This window comes from Manis javanica, chromosome 16, assembly GCF_040802235.1.
Source record: "Manis javanica isolate MJ-LG chromosome 16, MJ_LKY, whole genome shotgun sequence".
Lineage (NCBI taxonomy): Eukaryota > Metazoa > Chordata > Mammalia > Pholidota > Manidae > Manis > Manis javanica.
The window spans coordinates 49,886,714-49,902,619 of record NC_133171.1 but is presented as its reverse complement, the minus strand read 5'-3'; the positions used below and the strand labels follow the sequence as shown (position 1 = coordinate 49,902,619).

The 15,906-nt window shown below is 50.4% G+C and overlaps 1 protein-coding gene across 4 annotated transcripts in view; it reads right to left on the bottom strand.

Moving 5' to 3' along the window:
- The window catches only part of LRFN2 (leucine rich repeat and fibronectin type III domain containing 2), a 176,666-nt gene that overhangs the window by 42,073 nt on the left and 118,687 nt on the right, over positions 1-15,906 (bottom strand). For 3 of the 4 annotated variants that reach the window (XM_073224422.1, XM_073224421.1, XM_017653121.3), the window contains one exon: positions 13,517-13,562. The exons of the other annotated variant lie outside the window; for it this stretch is intronic. The gene's annotated coding sequence lies outside the window, so the exon portion shown is untranslated. The remainder of the gene's footprint in view (positions 1-13,516; positions 13,563-15,906) is intronic. 4 annotated transcript variants of the gene reach the window in all.

The window sequence follows — 15,906 nt, the reverse complement described above, 5'->3', positions numbered from 1 at the left end:
GGTGCTCTGAGGCTAAGCTGCACGTGCTGCCGTTTTCACAGCATAGCATCTGAGTCCAGGGCCAGGGTTGTTGGGGCCTGTCCTGGGTACCTTCTGCTCATCCCTCCAGGTCCTCTCTCCACGCTCTCTGACCCTGCTCTGTGTCCTGGAAGCCTGACAATATGGATGCATCAGTACAGTAGAGACGGATCGCCCCATCCCATGGTGTCCTCTGGCCTTCCCAGCCATGGCTCCGTTGCCTGCCGTCTGGTACACAGTGGCAGTGACTGCAAACAGGGAAGGCCCAGACACTTTGGGATGTATACCCTGCACAGCGCTTGTTGTTGCGATGTTGTTGTAAATTATGCCAAACAAACCACATTAAAAAAAAAAAAAAGTTTGTTGAGGATTAACAAATGTCTAATGAATTCAAATCTGTGACATAATAGAGCTGGGTAAATATATTTTAAGTAATCAGCATGGAAGATTACTGACAGAGAAGTGACTATTGAATCTTAATTAAAATTGTATTCTGAGAACCATCATTATATTACTCTCACTGCCAAACAAAAAGCTTAAACCCCAGGTTGGGAGGGAGGAGAGGGGACTGGTAGATACCTGTAATTAGCACTCACTGGAACATGCGGTGGGGTCTCCTTTTTGAGCAGTGATTTCAGCTGGAAGGAGCAACCTAGGCCCCAGAATGGTATAGGTGGTGGAGGGGAGCAAGGAAAGAGGAGAGGGAGCAGAGGGCTGGAATCAGGAACAAAGAAGCAGATAAAAGTGGGCAGGAGGGGCTTTGGGATTATTTGTGGGCAAAGCTGGGAGAGGTGCGTGTGTGCGTGAAGATCAGAAGCGAGGCTGTGAAATGGATGCTGGTATCAAATGTCAGGATCAACCTTCATAGGAGAAATCCATCTGCAGAGGAGCAAGCAATGGCTCACAGACATTCTGTCTGCTCAGAATGTCTATGAGCCAGAGAGTGGGGGGAGAGGGGGAGTGGCAGGCGGGGGGCTTTGCCTGGAGAGGCAGTCAGAGGAACTGGGAGGGGAAGAGGAGCCTCTCCCTGGACCTGCAGTGCCCGAGAGTCAGCGCATCTCTGTGGAGGCACAGTGTCCCTTCCCTCCCCTGGTTTCTCCACGAGGTCACAGCTTTGCACGGTAAGTGCCGCCACTCGTCCCATAAGATGCTCCACTGCAATTAGAAAGAGGGCCCCACAGGGCCTTTGTAGGACCCTTTAGCTGAACAACCTTGCACAGTAAGCAACCTGCCCTGCCATATCTTGAGGACCTGAGTATTGCCTATCCCCACGCTAACCACTGGGAAGTGAGGTTCAAAGAGGTTTGGGCCCTCCCAAACTCCCCCAGCTCCCCCAAGAAGAACCACGATGTGAACTGAGGACTGTCTGGCTCCAGGCTGTCTTCGGAATAGAGGAGGCCCCTCTGGAGGCTTTCGTGTGCCTAATGTACACGGAAAAGCTGGCTGCCTCCACCATGGGATTGCTTAGTAACCTGGGACAGCCCAACTGTTGGACTAAATTTGGGTACTTGTACTTCCTGCTTGGGGAGGGGCCTGGAAGGAGCGCCGCTTGTGTTCTCAGAAGCAGAGGCCTGATTGGCTCAGAAAGACCCACCAGTCAGGCCTGATGGTGGTGAGTCACACTCACACACTCACACACACACACACACACACACACACACACACACACACACACACACCCTTCAACCCTGATGGTGGTGAGTCACACTCACACACTCACACACACACACACACACACACACACACACACACACCCTTCAATACACTGGCAATAAATAGAGAGTTGTGGAACCAGGCTGATGGCTTGTAATGAGTCTCCAGATGGAATTTTATATTTAAAACAAAAATAAAAAGGAAAGATGAGGACAGACAGTAGAAAACTCATGGGCATCCCAGGCAGAAAGGGTAAGTGCCTATTCCTTCACTTGATGGTGAGACCACAGACTTTCCTCCCTCCGGCCCCTGGGCCCTGACTCCCTATCAGAACCACCTTGAGCTGTTCCAGACAGAAGAGGAAGCCTTTAGCAGATGGCTGCAAGGATATATGTACTATCTCTCCATCCTGATTTCCATTTAAAAGATACCTTAGCAACCAGCCAAGGAGCCACCCACCCCTGGAGCCTATAAATCAAGTAAAATGCGGTCTCTACTCCAGGTAAAAAGAAATGGCCCCTCCAGGGTGCTCTGGGCCAAGAAAGCGTGAATTAATAAAGGTGGGGAGAGGTTCCTGAGCTGCCGGGAGAGGCAGCCACGTGTGTGCCTTCTCTCCAGACTTGCTCTTTCAGAGTGCTGGCTGCTCCCCCTAAATCATACCAGTCAAGGCCAGCTCTGGAGGGACTGGCTCTGAAGCAAGAGAGGAAACTTGACTTCTAGGCTAGGACTGGTGGGGCTGCTTTTTTGCTCTAGGAATTACCAGGGGTAGCCCTGCCCCCAGCCCCTGGGGAGGCTTCCAGCCTTGCCCTGCCCCATCTCTACACCTCCACTTTCCAGACCCCCAGGAAGCAACACCTGGTGGCTGTTTCTAAGGATAAGAAAAAGGAGTCAGCTTTAGAGAGCTGATTTCCCAACCCCGCTCTCTGATGCTGCCTTGTATAGGGATCCTCCTAGAACCCTGAAAGAGAGGGGAAGGGCAAGCTCAATGAGTGTGTGTTGGAGAGGGCGATAGCCCCTGACCTCAAAGAGGTCCCAGTCTGAAGGGAGGCATAGCCTTTGATCCCAGGCAGCTCCTATTTTTATGCTGGGAGTCACACCTTCTAGTTTGAAGGGGGAGAAAGACAGACAAAGAGAGACAGAGAGAAAGAGGGAGGGAGAGAGGAAGTGCCAGCCAAATCCCCAAGGGAGCCCCCTGCCCTCCAGAGGCCCCACCTTCACTGCTGCAGAAAGACACCCACGCAGGAAGGGAGAACATTCCCTGTGCTGTCCACAAACAAAGCCACAGGGACAGAAGCCACATCCTGAATCCCTAAACTCCTTCATAAACTACAAAACAAGAGCCATCTTAGCAAGCACAGCATTAGGAAAGAAAAGGGGAAATGATGTCTAAAACATCAAAAGGGCAGAATGAGCCCATTTAGGCTCTACTTAAACTTCTTTTGTGCAAGATAAGCAGTTGTTATCTAAGTAAGTTATTAAGCTCAGAACTGCTTCCTCTCTGTTCTCAATGACAGCATTATGCCTCCGTGTTAACGCATCCATGATAGCTTTTATTGTGTTGCGATGTAATTATGTGTTTCCCTGTCTACTACCCCATTCACCTGGGAGCCCCTTCTTGGCAGAGACTGTATTTTGTTCAGCTCTGAATCCCCAGCAGCAGGCTCAGTACCTGGTACAGAGTAGGTACCGGGGGTTTGATATGAAAATGAATGAGTGACTGAATGATTCACCAGTCTGACCCCTGGGCGCCTTTGTTGCCCTGCCTACACACTGACTTGCAGCAGATGATGCATCTGGGGCATACCAGCCTTGCTGGAGAAGTGATGCCCCAGAGAACAGCCCCCAACCAACACACCCGCTGTGAGAGGGATGGAGGTTAAATACCTTGACTTCCTCACCCTTGGATGGCATCACTCTGAGGCACATTTTGCACAGTCTCCTAGAAGTGCCCAGGGGCACTGAGTTCCACTTGCCCTTCACAGTCCCCTCTCCTCACACACCCTGTACTAGCTGCCTTCCTTTCCGCATCTCACCTCCCACTTGTCTTCCATGTGTCCTGTAATCACCGGCCAAATAAACCACTTACACTCAAATCTGTGCTTCAGGTCCACTTCTGGGGAATCTAGCCCAAGGCAAACTTCTTAATTAACACTCTCATGCTATAAGGTAGCACCTGAGCCTGGGCCACTGTGGAAATGTCTGATACATGGAAATAAAAAATGATAGGAGAACCATGCACATTCCTGTCAGTGACTAACAAAAACTAGCAATTTTGTGAAGGGGACCTTAGTTCCCACGCAAATGACTGGTAGTAACAGTTGAACAGAAAATGTCTTCTCTGCAACGTATTCACCCCCAGGGCTATGGAACACCAGCCCTCTTTTGTCTTCAGACACTTGTGAGCCCGTGTACAAATGAATTTGCATATGAGTGGGGGACCCACGTATGGATAGTGTGGGACGTGAATGGGGTGGTTAGAACAGGAATGGAGAGGTAAGCCTGGGAGGAATGGGTGTGTGTGTGAGTGCAGACATGCCTGGAGGCGCCTTCCTGTGTGTGAGTGAGGGGGTGTCATGTGAACGGAGGTGTGTTTGCGTGAATGGAGGGCTGTGGGGGGGAAGGAGGGCCTGATGGTAGAATGGGGCTCGGATGTGAACAAGGCAGCCTGAGTTGAGGGTGTGTGAAGAAGGCAGAGGGAGAAAGCTTGTTTGTTCAGCTTTGATGGAAACAAATGCCGTTTTGCTGTCATGTTGTCAATTACAAACACATTAATCTCACTGCTGCCTGTGAAGTGTCCCTGCCTAGGGGACACAGACAGCCTCGGTTCAGCCTCGACCTTCCCCCCTGTTCCCAACTGTCAGACTCCACTCCGACCTTCGGGGTGGGGCTGCGGGGAACCCTGTTTCACACAGAGATTTTTGCTTTGATTCAGACAAGACTTTTAAGGTACTTTATCTAAACTATCCCCCACCTCAACTAAAGCATCTTTTAGATTCCATCTCCAGATGCCTCAAACAAGGATCCAGCTCTGGGGTTCCGGGTGGATCAGCCCCTTCTTTAGTCAGAGGGAGAATGTGGAGCCCGTGGGTACACAGGAGCGCCTTTCCGGTACCAGGGCCTCTCCCGTCCTTTCTCCCTCATCCGGGGTCTCCCCCACAGACTAAGATCCGAGGACCCAGTCCTTGCCCTCCTAACCTTGTCATCCCTCCCTGCTCTAAATCATAGGGCACCCTAGGGTTCCTGACTCACCAGCCGCCCCCCAAGCACCCCTGACCGTTCCCTGTGCCCCACATTCAAGGGAGCAAGCTCAGTGTGTGGTCCTCTCTGGGAAGGGGCTCATGAAGGGGGTAGTGGGGTGGATAATTCACAGCGGCAGATAATCCAAAACTCATTTCCATTTGGCTGGAGAATGTTCATTCTATGATTGACTCTTCTCATTATGTTTGGCTCAGGCTAGAATTAAAATTGGTTTTTCTTCTTCAAGTCATCCAGGCTACAGGGTAGGCAGAGCCTGGACAGTATGGCAGTCACTCCAGCTGGAGGCCATGGTTATGGGTCATCCGATCAGGATATCAGACTTGAGAGTCACCAGAGATAGAATTGGATCTCTCCCCTCAGACTGGGGCTCCCCGGGGGCAGGGCTGTGTCTCCCCTCAGACTGGGGCTCCCCGAGGGCAGGGCTGCGTCTTCCCCAAGACCAGGGCTCCCAGAGGGCAGGACTGCGTCTCCCCCAAGACCGGGGTCCCCCGAGGTAGGGCTTGTTCCATTCGCTGTGCTTGATCCCAAGCATTTGCCCAGTTTTGCATCAGGTCTGAAGCTAACAGCAGTGCCCTCCTGCTCCCCTCAGAGCCCCCTTCTTCACCCCACTTCCAGGGGCCCTTCTGTGTGAGTCCGCGGCTGGGCCTCAGTAGGGCAGCCCCTGGCAGAGGAACACTGAAGCCCCCAGGTGCTCTGAAGGATGGTGTCTCACGACAGTGGCCTGTGGTTATTACCCTGCCCTGCTATTATACGTTGGGTCAGACATCAAGCTTGACATTTTTAATCTTGGGCTCCTAATAACACCTCTGATTATTACAACAAAAAGAATTCAGACCATCAAATGGGCTCCTTAATGAACTTCACTTGCTTGTTTCCTCTGCCTGTGTGTGGGTGGCAGGGACGCCCCACAGTGGGGAAGTGGCACAGACTCCACGTTGCACCTCCAGGGTCCGGTCTTCTTTGCCCTGACACAGAACCCTCGCTGGATGGCCAACCGGGACTTACAAGGTGACACACGAAAGAGGACCTTTCAGTCAGGGCTTCCTTTGCAGGTTTTATAACCCCACAGATTCCCTCGGGGCACTTAAGTCACAGGAAAACGCTTCCTCCCACTTTGCAAACATGACCACAGGGTCCCCCGGCCTGTACTATGTTGCTCTCCTGTGTCCCCCCATTCTGGGGAGAAGGGCAGAGATGCAATGTCAATCAGGGTCTGGGGAGGAAACAGGTGACAGAAGGGGTACCTGAAGCAGCTTAATGAAGGGACACTTTGCAGAGGTGTGGGCAGAACTAGGGGAGCACCCAGGGGCTGGCACTTCATGGGGGTTTCTACTCTTTTGTGCCTAGGCCTGAAGGGGCAAAGGTGGAGGGCAGTCCCAGGGTCCCAGACAGCGTGACAGCCACAGAAGAAGGGTTGCCCAGCACGAGCTGTGGCCCCAAAGTAGAACAACCCACTGACAAACTAGAGCCTTGGCAGGAGCCGGCTGCCTCTGCCTCCTACTAGTACCTCCCAGTGGCCAAATCCAGGGAGCCAGAAGGCAGGGGAGCCTGCGTGAAGCTGGCCTGACCTGTCAGCCTCCGGGGATACAGGGCGGAGTAGACGAAGGTGGAGCATTGGAAGCAGGCAGAGCAGGTGGAAGTGACCCCCACACAGAGAGCACCCTTCCCTCCCACCAACTTTCCCAGTGAGTGGCTGGATAATTAAGCCACTTGGAAGTATATGAAAAATAAGGAGAAAAAGGAGGGGGCAACAGGAAAAGAGGAGAAAGAAAAGAGAGAGATTAGTCCATTGGAAACAATAAACCCCACAGAATGAAGGGCAGTAAATATGAATTCAGTTCGGCTTTGCCATTTACAGACCCAGCCTTCTTAAGTGCTGACAGGCTGATCAGATAAAAGTCTCTGTTGCCACCAGGGTGGCACATTTAAATTTTTATTGCAAACACCAGGCCCCATTACCCTGGGATGTGCTCTCTGCATTCCTAATATGGTCTTTCTTCATGTTGGAATGTGAGCATCCCGACTCCCCCATGCAAACCAAAACCAGTAGAGCAGGAAGGGCCTGGTACAGGAGCTCTGGGGACCCGGGGCCCATCCTGGCCCAGCACTAGACCTCTCAGCAAGCCACTTTTCTTCTGTGTGCCTCAGTTTTCCCATCTAGGCAATTGGATGGATATGTGTATGTGGTGGTGGGTTGGGGTTCATCAGTTCAAGTCCATTTCCAGCCCCAGTTTGATAGATTTGGGTGGGGAGCAATGAAGGCACAGCACCCCCCCCCCCCCCCCCCACCCAGCAGCCTAGTCTGCCTCCACCCCAGTCCCTCGGCTACGGAAATGGAAGGCCTCAGCTCTCTCCCTCCCTGTTCTTAAGTCTGAAAACCTCAGAGGGTTTCTGTTTGTCCTCTTTTTCAGTTTGCAGGCTCATCTCCCCCTTCTCTCCATCTACTCCTTTTTCCTCCTGCCCCCCTTTCTATCCATACCTGTCCATCCTTCCCCATTTCCCTCAGTCTCTGACTGTCTTCTTTGTCCTCTCCTCCTTCCTCTTCTCTTTTCTCATGCTCCCTGGACAGTGTCGAGAGTCGAGATGTGGAACATATCAGTCAGTTCCCCTCTCCTACAGTCCTCCACCCCGACCCCCACACACATAGGGATGTGCTTGGCGCAGCAGCAACGACCCATTCATTCCATCAGGCTTCTGTCAATGGGCACGCAGCATGTGGGGGTGGTGGGGATGGGCAGAACTGGATGGGACACCCCCTCTCCTCGGGAAGACAAACATGTTCTCGGATAACTGCAATCCAGCAGAGGAAGAGAGTGTCAACCGTTGTCTGCACTTTATGCACGTTATCTCATTTAAACCATTTGATAATTATCTGCCCATTTTATATGTGGAAAAAAATATGTGAGGTTACACAATTTGCTCACTGACTTAAGACAAAAGACAGAGCTGGAATCCCAACTCAGGTATGCCCTGGCTCTTACTGACAAAGCAAGAATTCTGAAATGTCCTAAATTAAGTAATACAAGGAGTGGAGAATGAAGGACAAAGACAAGGGAAGGTCATCAGTCAACAGCTGCAGGCCATGGTTAACCAGAAACTCCACATTCTTGAATGAAGTCACTTCAACAATCATCTAGAAGCTCCCCAGAACCACCGCATCCCCTTGTATGTGAGTTGTGTCTGACCATCATCAATAACCAATCCAGGAGCCTTCTCTGTGAACTACAGATTTTCCCCACTTCACATCAACCCGTTTTCCTTATCTACAGCCAATGCTAATTTAATGAACCTTCCTCATGAAAGTGCTCTGTTTCTTGAATCTGGCTGACGAGTTGTTTCTGTTAACTGGCCTCGCTGCTGTTGAAGCAGAAATTTCCTGTCCCAGGACTCAGTCCATATCTGGCTGCATCCGTAAAGCCTCAATAAACCCTTTCATTTCAGAGATCTCTCAGTCTCTAGAGTTTTTGATTTGTCCCAACCAGGGACAACAATGTTCTCAAGGTAGAGAGAAAAGAATGGCAAAATGCTATGGGAATTCTTCAGAAACACATCCCTCCTAAGTGGGGCAATGGAACACTTCTCAGAAGAGGTGACACTAGCTGCGGCCTGGAATGCTGGTGGTAGGATTTCAGCAGCTAAGTCAAACTGTCTTGACAAGAACATTCTAGGAGATCAACAGTTCAAGGTCTTGCGGTAGTCAGAGGAGGAGCCAACAAAGCTGGGTAACTACAGAAACCTTTTAAAGGGAGACTCTTCCGAGGGCTCCAGTTTGAGAAGCTCTGTCTCAGGAAGCTTGACGTGGATGCAGAGTAGCTAGTGGTGAGCACAGGACTCTGGCGTCCAGCCAGCTCATGGGCAAAGGGCTCACCTGCCCTGGAATCCTGGCTCTTACTAGCTGTGTGCTCTTGGACAAGTCGTTTGACCTCTCAATACTCTGGTTTTCTCATCTGTAAAATTGGATAATCTCTTAAAGTTGTGAAGATTAACTGGGTCACTTTGTGTAAGACACGCAAGCAGGACCCGGCACGTAGTGAAATTCCAAAACCGTGTCACTCATTATAATTCTTATTCTGTGGCTGTCTCTAAGTTGAGACTGGCATTCTCAAAGAGAAGCTTTGGTAAAGAATGGATTTTAGATTGCCACTGAAATAAAATCGAAAATGTGAAACACATTCCTACAGCTCACCACCCCCAGGGGACCTTGGCCACGGGTTTAAGAAATTCTGCTGGTGGAGGTTACACAGATAGGGGTTGACGCAAGCAAGGAAAGCTGGGGCCAGGGGGCAATAATTCAATCTTCCTCCAAGCTGGGCTCTGATCCAAGGTTAGGCTTGGGGATAGTCTGGGTATAGGACGCCTCCAGGCACAAGGCTGAAGCAGAGATGGTTTTGTTTGATGAAGGAAGGAAGACTTAAAGGTGAAGTGTCTAGGACACACAGAAGTCATAATGAAGCCCCATTTGGGGGTACTGGGGTTTCTTTCTGGTCACTCACTAGAAGGGTCCGTCCTGCCTCTCTGATCACTACAGGTTTTTAAATAACTCTGTCTCCGCCCTGTTCCTTACCACTGATGGTCACACCGGCACAGCAGTTATGTGCTGTTCATTATCTTCTGTCACTTAGGCTATACGTATTTACTGTGCTAAATCATTAGCAGCTATAAATATTTATTCAGAACCTGCTGTGCTGGGCTCCATACAGTCTGAATAAATAGTCCCATTTTGTTCTCTGGGAGATGACAGTCTATTAAAGGCAGGACAGAGACCCAGCGCTGTGAGGGAGAGGGGTATGGGGCAGGAGACCGATGACAGAAGAAAGTCTGCCCTGCCTTCCTCCTCAAACTGGAACTCACAGAGAAGCAGGGGCTGTCTACACCTTAAGACTGGGGCTCCCTGAGGGCAGGGCTGGTCTTCCCCTCAGACAGGGGCTCCCCGAGGGCAGGGCCATATCTCCCTGCAGACTGGGGCTCCCTGATGTCAAACCACTTTATCACTACACCATGGTAGTAGTTCTTCAGAAACACTGTATTTATACTTTCTCTTTGCAAAAGGTAATATACCCCTGACTTTCTCACTAACTCAGGCTAAGCGTGTTCCGGTCCTGTGCCTCAGTTTCCTCTGTGTAAATACGGGCATTCACTAGCTTTAACATTGCTCTGATACTAAGCGCAGACTCACCCACAGTGTTTCTTCTCCCCAGACTTGGCTACCTTTTAGCCTACAGTGGGCACAGCTGTCACTGGTGATGTCTTCTGCCACCTAAACTACCTGGGGACCTGCAATGAGAGTCTTTAAAAGCTTGGCCCCAGACATATTTTCTGTGAAAGCCTTCTCAGAAGGCAAAATACTTGAGTTTGGTTCTAATACTTCTCGTTCTTCAAATGTAGATGATGTCATCATTCCATGGTGAACACTTGCTGAGAGTCAGCTACATGCTGACCATATTATGCTTGAACCCTTTCATCCCCCACCCCCACCCTATGTAGGGATGTGGTAATTATCTCTATTTTACAGATGAGGCACATGAGGTTCTGGGAGGTGTATAGGTGGTCCCGCTGGGCTTTCAGACAGCTTTGTGGGGTCTCAGTGTGGTAGGAAGCCAAGTCAAGAACAGGGACAATGTTTCTTTAATGCTTTAAGAATGTAGAGGAATACCGGGTGCTTAAGTTTGAAGCAATTTAACAATGTATCCCCCACTGGGACCCAGTGATACAGTACAGGTTGTTGGTCATAGTCATGGAGGCCCATTAGTTTACAGTAGAGTATCGGGGTAACCTTTATTGAGATGGGTTAAAGCATAACTAGCATTCTGGCTGAACCTATAGTACACTAACAGCTTCCACTGCAACATTCCTGGGGGCTGACTCTCCCTTACACTTGAAGTGAATGTATAAAAGGCACGGCCCCACTGTGCTCAGGGCTCAGCCTTTGGATATGAATCTGCTGAGCCAGCGCCAGCACTAATAACTGCTCCTTGCCAAATGTCTCGGTGTCCCGACTCCTTGTTCACAGTTCCTGAGGATCGTGCAACATCAGGACCCTGGGACTCACCTATGCTCTCCGGGAGAGGCAATCAACAAAACACAGAAGGCTCTAGCCAAGCAGTAGTCAGTGACTTTATCATCCAGCACTTCACTGAGAGAGAAGGGAGAGCTCACTCCAGAGTTTCAGGGTGGGGAGGTTCTGCCCTGATGTGTCAAAGGTCACAGTGCCCCAAGCAGGCCAGAGATCAGGTGCCAGCACGCTCCTGAGCAGCACCTGTTGTACTGCACTGACCCAAGTATAGGAGGAGGTGTGAATCTCCTCCCCACCTACGCCGTCACTTGGCCTCGGGATTCAGGAACTGGCTGACTTGGGGGTTGCATTTCTCCTGCAAGCCCTGGAGTAGAGTGTAGTCAGCAAGCAGGCCCTCCCCTGCAGAGCCCACCTCAACCAGCCTCAGGCAGGATGAGCAAATAACCATTCTGATCATCAAGAGATCAGAGTGAGCTTGATGCCAAAAAGAGACCCCACAGTGTGACCACAGCCATCCATGTCACTCCTACCAGCCTCAATTGCCTCAAATGTACAAAGGAAAGGCGTTTGGGGTCAATGAGATCTCTGAATCCTCTTCCAGCCCTAACTTTCCAGGATCCTTATCTTGCTGCCCTACACAAAAAGATCAAATAAATCAGTGATTAAACTACTAATGCCTGATTAAATGAGAAATCTGCACTGCCTTAATCAAGGGACTGAGTCCCTAATGAAATTGTAGGCACTGTCCTCTGACTTGCATGAGTGGTGTTTGGAGAGACTGCAGGGCTGGGGAGGGCCTAATCATTTCTCCTAATTCATATCACGTAAGTGCCTCCTGCCATTTGACATAGAGCAGAGCCAGGGAAAATGCATGCCTCTGGCTTGTATTCCCATGTGGAGCCAAGAAGATTGGATGGAGGCTCTGTAGGCCAGGGAAGGGGGACTGGGTAATTTGCTAAAGGAAGGAAACGAGCAACTTCTTGGTAGCTGGGAAGGGTAAGGAAGGGGGTATCCGGTTGGACAGTTGGAAGGGCAATCCAATCAACCGGCTTTTCCTTGCCACCCAGCACTCTGCTCTTTCTCCAAGGGGTGCCAGTACAGAGCCTCCTGTTGTCCTCTAATATCCATTCTCCCCTTTCTCCCCAGTAAAAATCCCCACGTGTTATTTGGCCACAAGGCCATGCAGAATAAAGACTACATTTCCCAGCCTCCCCTGTATCTAGACATGGTCATGTGAGTAAGACTGAACCAAAGGGTTGTAAGTAAACCAGGAGTAGTGATATCCTCTAGCCGTCCTTAAATAAAGAACACACCTTCCTTTACCCTCCTCCCATCTTTCCTAATGACTGGACTGTGGATGCATGGATAGAGCCTGAGCAGCTGTCTTGGTCCATGAGGCAGAAGTCATGTGTTGAGGATGCAAAATAATAAAATAGAAGAACACTGGTTCCTGGGGATCATGGCACCACTCAAGAGCTCTAGACTCCTTGTAGGTTTTTCTCTTGATTAAATTAAAAAATAATAATTTAAGACTCATAAGAAATTTCAAAACTAGTAAGAGTTCTCATAGATTGGTTACCTCACTTTCCCACATAACATCCACATACACACAGTACATTGTCAAAATAGGAAATCAACACTGGTACAAGGCTATTCACTCAAATACAGACCTTCCTCCCTCTCTCTTACATGAGAGAAAAATAAGTCTTTCTCATTTAGGCTATTTTTATTTATTCATTTATTTTTATCACTCACAATGGAGCCAATTTCTAAAATGTATAAGGTGGTAGGTATCCCAGCTCCATCCCTGCAAAACGTGCATGGGAGGCAGAAGGAGCTGACCCAGATGCGGGGAACAACCAGACAACCTTCAGGGCAATGTGAAAAGGTCCTTTGGAACAGCAAGAGGCATTGGGCTAGCAAGTCATCTTTCCCTTTGATGGCGCTGCGCTGGTAGAAGGACTGTCCTCTCCTATCTCTTTGCTCCACCACCGACCTCCGCAGGCAGCCTTGCCCCCATCCCTAACTCTGCATTCACCCTTCTCCGGCTGGAACCACTCCCCACTCCTCTTGCCTACTCAGAGCTCTGCATGATCCTGCTCACTCACAGAGAGCGGAGATGCTCATTAGTGCTGCCAGCTCCTGGCCCATCAAAGTCACATGTGGGGAGAGAGGAGTGAAGGTGGGCGACATCTGTTGGTATTTTCAACTCAGGTGAAAACAAACAAATTGCACTAGAGTTAAATGTCAGAGGCCCCTGAGTGTACTAGGAGGGAAAGAGGGAAGAGCATCTCCTCCTGGGGACAGCCTTTTCCGTGTCCTTGTGTGGGTGTGCATGGGAGATGCAACAGGGCCAGAAGTCCGCAAGGAAGGCCAAGTGGGTGATGTTTGTCGGTGGCCAGCTTCATCCTGCTGGGCGGACTGGCTCTACATGCACAGTCCCCAAGTGAGGACACACATTCGTCATCCACCCATTAACCAGAAAACATTTACTGAGTACTTGGTACATATAAAAGACACCACACTGAGGGCTGAGGGGCGACCGATGATGAAACAAAAATGGCTGGTCCCTACCTCCTGGAAACCGGTCTCCTTTAGAGCGGACAGGAGGCACATACACCTACAATGCAAGAAGAAAATGATCTTCATCATTCACGGTATGTTGTTTTCTGGATTTCAGACAAAGGAGGGGGAAGGAGGGCTAGGCACGAATTCCAGAGGCTTGGCCATGAGGCTACAAGGATGGACAGCATTTAGATGTGCACAGCTGTGGGCTGAAGGTGCCATCCATCTCGAAGACAGCATCAAGACATCTCCACCCACATTACTATTAGCTTTACTATCACTGCTTCCTCCAAACAGGAAGGACCTACCACAGAGGAGGCTAGAGGTCTGTGTTGTGATCCTGCACAGGAAGGGCTCTGGCATCTACGAACTTCTCGAAATGGAGTGCCAGACTTTGTGTGATCACACACTTCCCTGGGAAGAATGTCCAGAGCCCTCATCAGATTCTCCAGAATGGAGGGGATTTCCTCCAGAATCCCTGTTTTAGATGCTGTGAGAAGTAAGGCCTCACTGGATCTCAGACCATTACTTGTCTGACTGAATCCACTCCATGAAGAAGGGTTGGAGATTTCTAGACATGGCTGTTCCTGCACAAGCTCTAATTCCTGAGCCCTGTGTTATGTGCCAGGTCTGGGGAGACTAAACCAGCCCCAGCTCGAGGGGGTGGGGCAGGAGGCAGAGAACTCGGGCGAGGAATGAGGCAAGCTGTTCCCAGGGAAGCAGCAGCCTCTGCTCATGTCTGGCCCTGCGGTGATTGAATTCTCAGCCCTTTCACTTAATGAGCATCTCTTGGGACTGGCCACGAGGCCTGTGTTGGGGAGAGCAGACATTTCATTACCAGCATTCAGTGGCATTATGTTGATCTTGGTTTCCTGACAATTATGAGAAGGAGCCAGAGGGCCAAGCTGAATCTATGCGTGAGCCTCACCTTGTCCAAAACATGTGCTCTCTTTCAACCCTAGGTGCACAGGCCCCTTGTAGGAGATCCCAGAGTATGAAAGGAAGGCCTTACTGGGATGTGCCCTCGGGCTGGGCCACTTTGGCTGCCGAGAGCCAATGAGGAGACACGTCACTGCTCCCTTCCAGATTAGGAATGAGGAAGAATCCACAGGCTGCTGGTGGACAGTCCTTAGGAACCGTCACTTAATCTTGTTACTTCCAAGGGTACTTTTCCAGTTAAAATGATATTATGGACACCCCAGGTCACTATACAAGTCACTGTTTTCTTCCCTCCTACACAAGGAGAAACAGAGGCACAGGAAAAGGGCCAAGGAATTAGTGGAAGACTCCAGGATGACTTCCAAAGAGTCCCATCTTACCCCCCCAGGGAAAGTCTTCTGGGGCTAAAGGGCAAGGCCCAGACCAGAGTTGCTGTGTAATGTGACAGTACATGCCACAGTTCCTCTACATCACCCTGCTTAATACCCATGGTCTCAGCTAGCCTCAAGGCCAGAGTCATGGCAGGAAGTCAGCATCATACATCCATGGCCAGCCACACCCTGGGCCAGCCACACCATTGATTTGCTCCCAAGATCCTGCCGAGATTCCAAGCTAACAATGACCCAGAATGAACCGCGTCAGCTGTCAAAGCCCAGTGGTACCACCAATCAGGATTATCATGTCACTGTTTGCATTGGTGAGTTCTCGCTCCACTGGGCTCTCACCCCTGGGCATGCTGATGCAAGGGAGAGAGAAATGGATTTCAGTCTGTGGTGTGGGGTCGAACCTCCCTAAATTCTCCACATCAGAAGTGAGGAACAAGAGACTAGGCCCATCTGATTGTTCCATTAGGTTCAGAAAACCATACAGATGGGTGACAGGGCTCTGAAAGGAGCCACACAGACCACAAACAGGAGAGAAATGGCTGAGGTCCCCTGAAGCCAACTGCATGAACGCTATGGAATTATCCTTCTCCCCCAGTGCTTCCTTATCACATAGGAAGGAAAGCCCACCTGGAGAGAAAGAGAGAGAGGGAGACAGGGAGAGGGAGGCACAGAGAGAAAGAGAGAGAGAATGTGAATGAATAAATGACAGTTTATGGACCGAAATTCTAACATTTCACATGAGCCCATTAGGGCAAAGACTTGGGTATAGCCATCAACTACTTCTGCAAAGTAAGAGGGACCCCTTGCCAAGAGTGGAAGAAGAAGCAGTAAGTGATTTCTTCCCATGGGGAACATCGCATGGCCCTGCCCCACTGTGATCGCACTGCAGCTGGAGGCTCCAGGTCGCTGCAGGAAGCGGTTGGCAATGCTTTCCTGCGGGTGCCCTGGAAGGAACCGCCACCCTGGAAATGTCAAGCAGCTGGATGGAAAAAGCAAGGGGGGACAAAGAGAAGGGGGACAGTGAGGATGTGGTCACACTACTAAGGAGAAAAAGGGAGGCCCTCTGCACCCCAT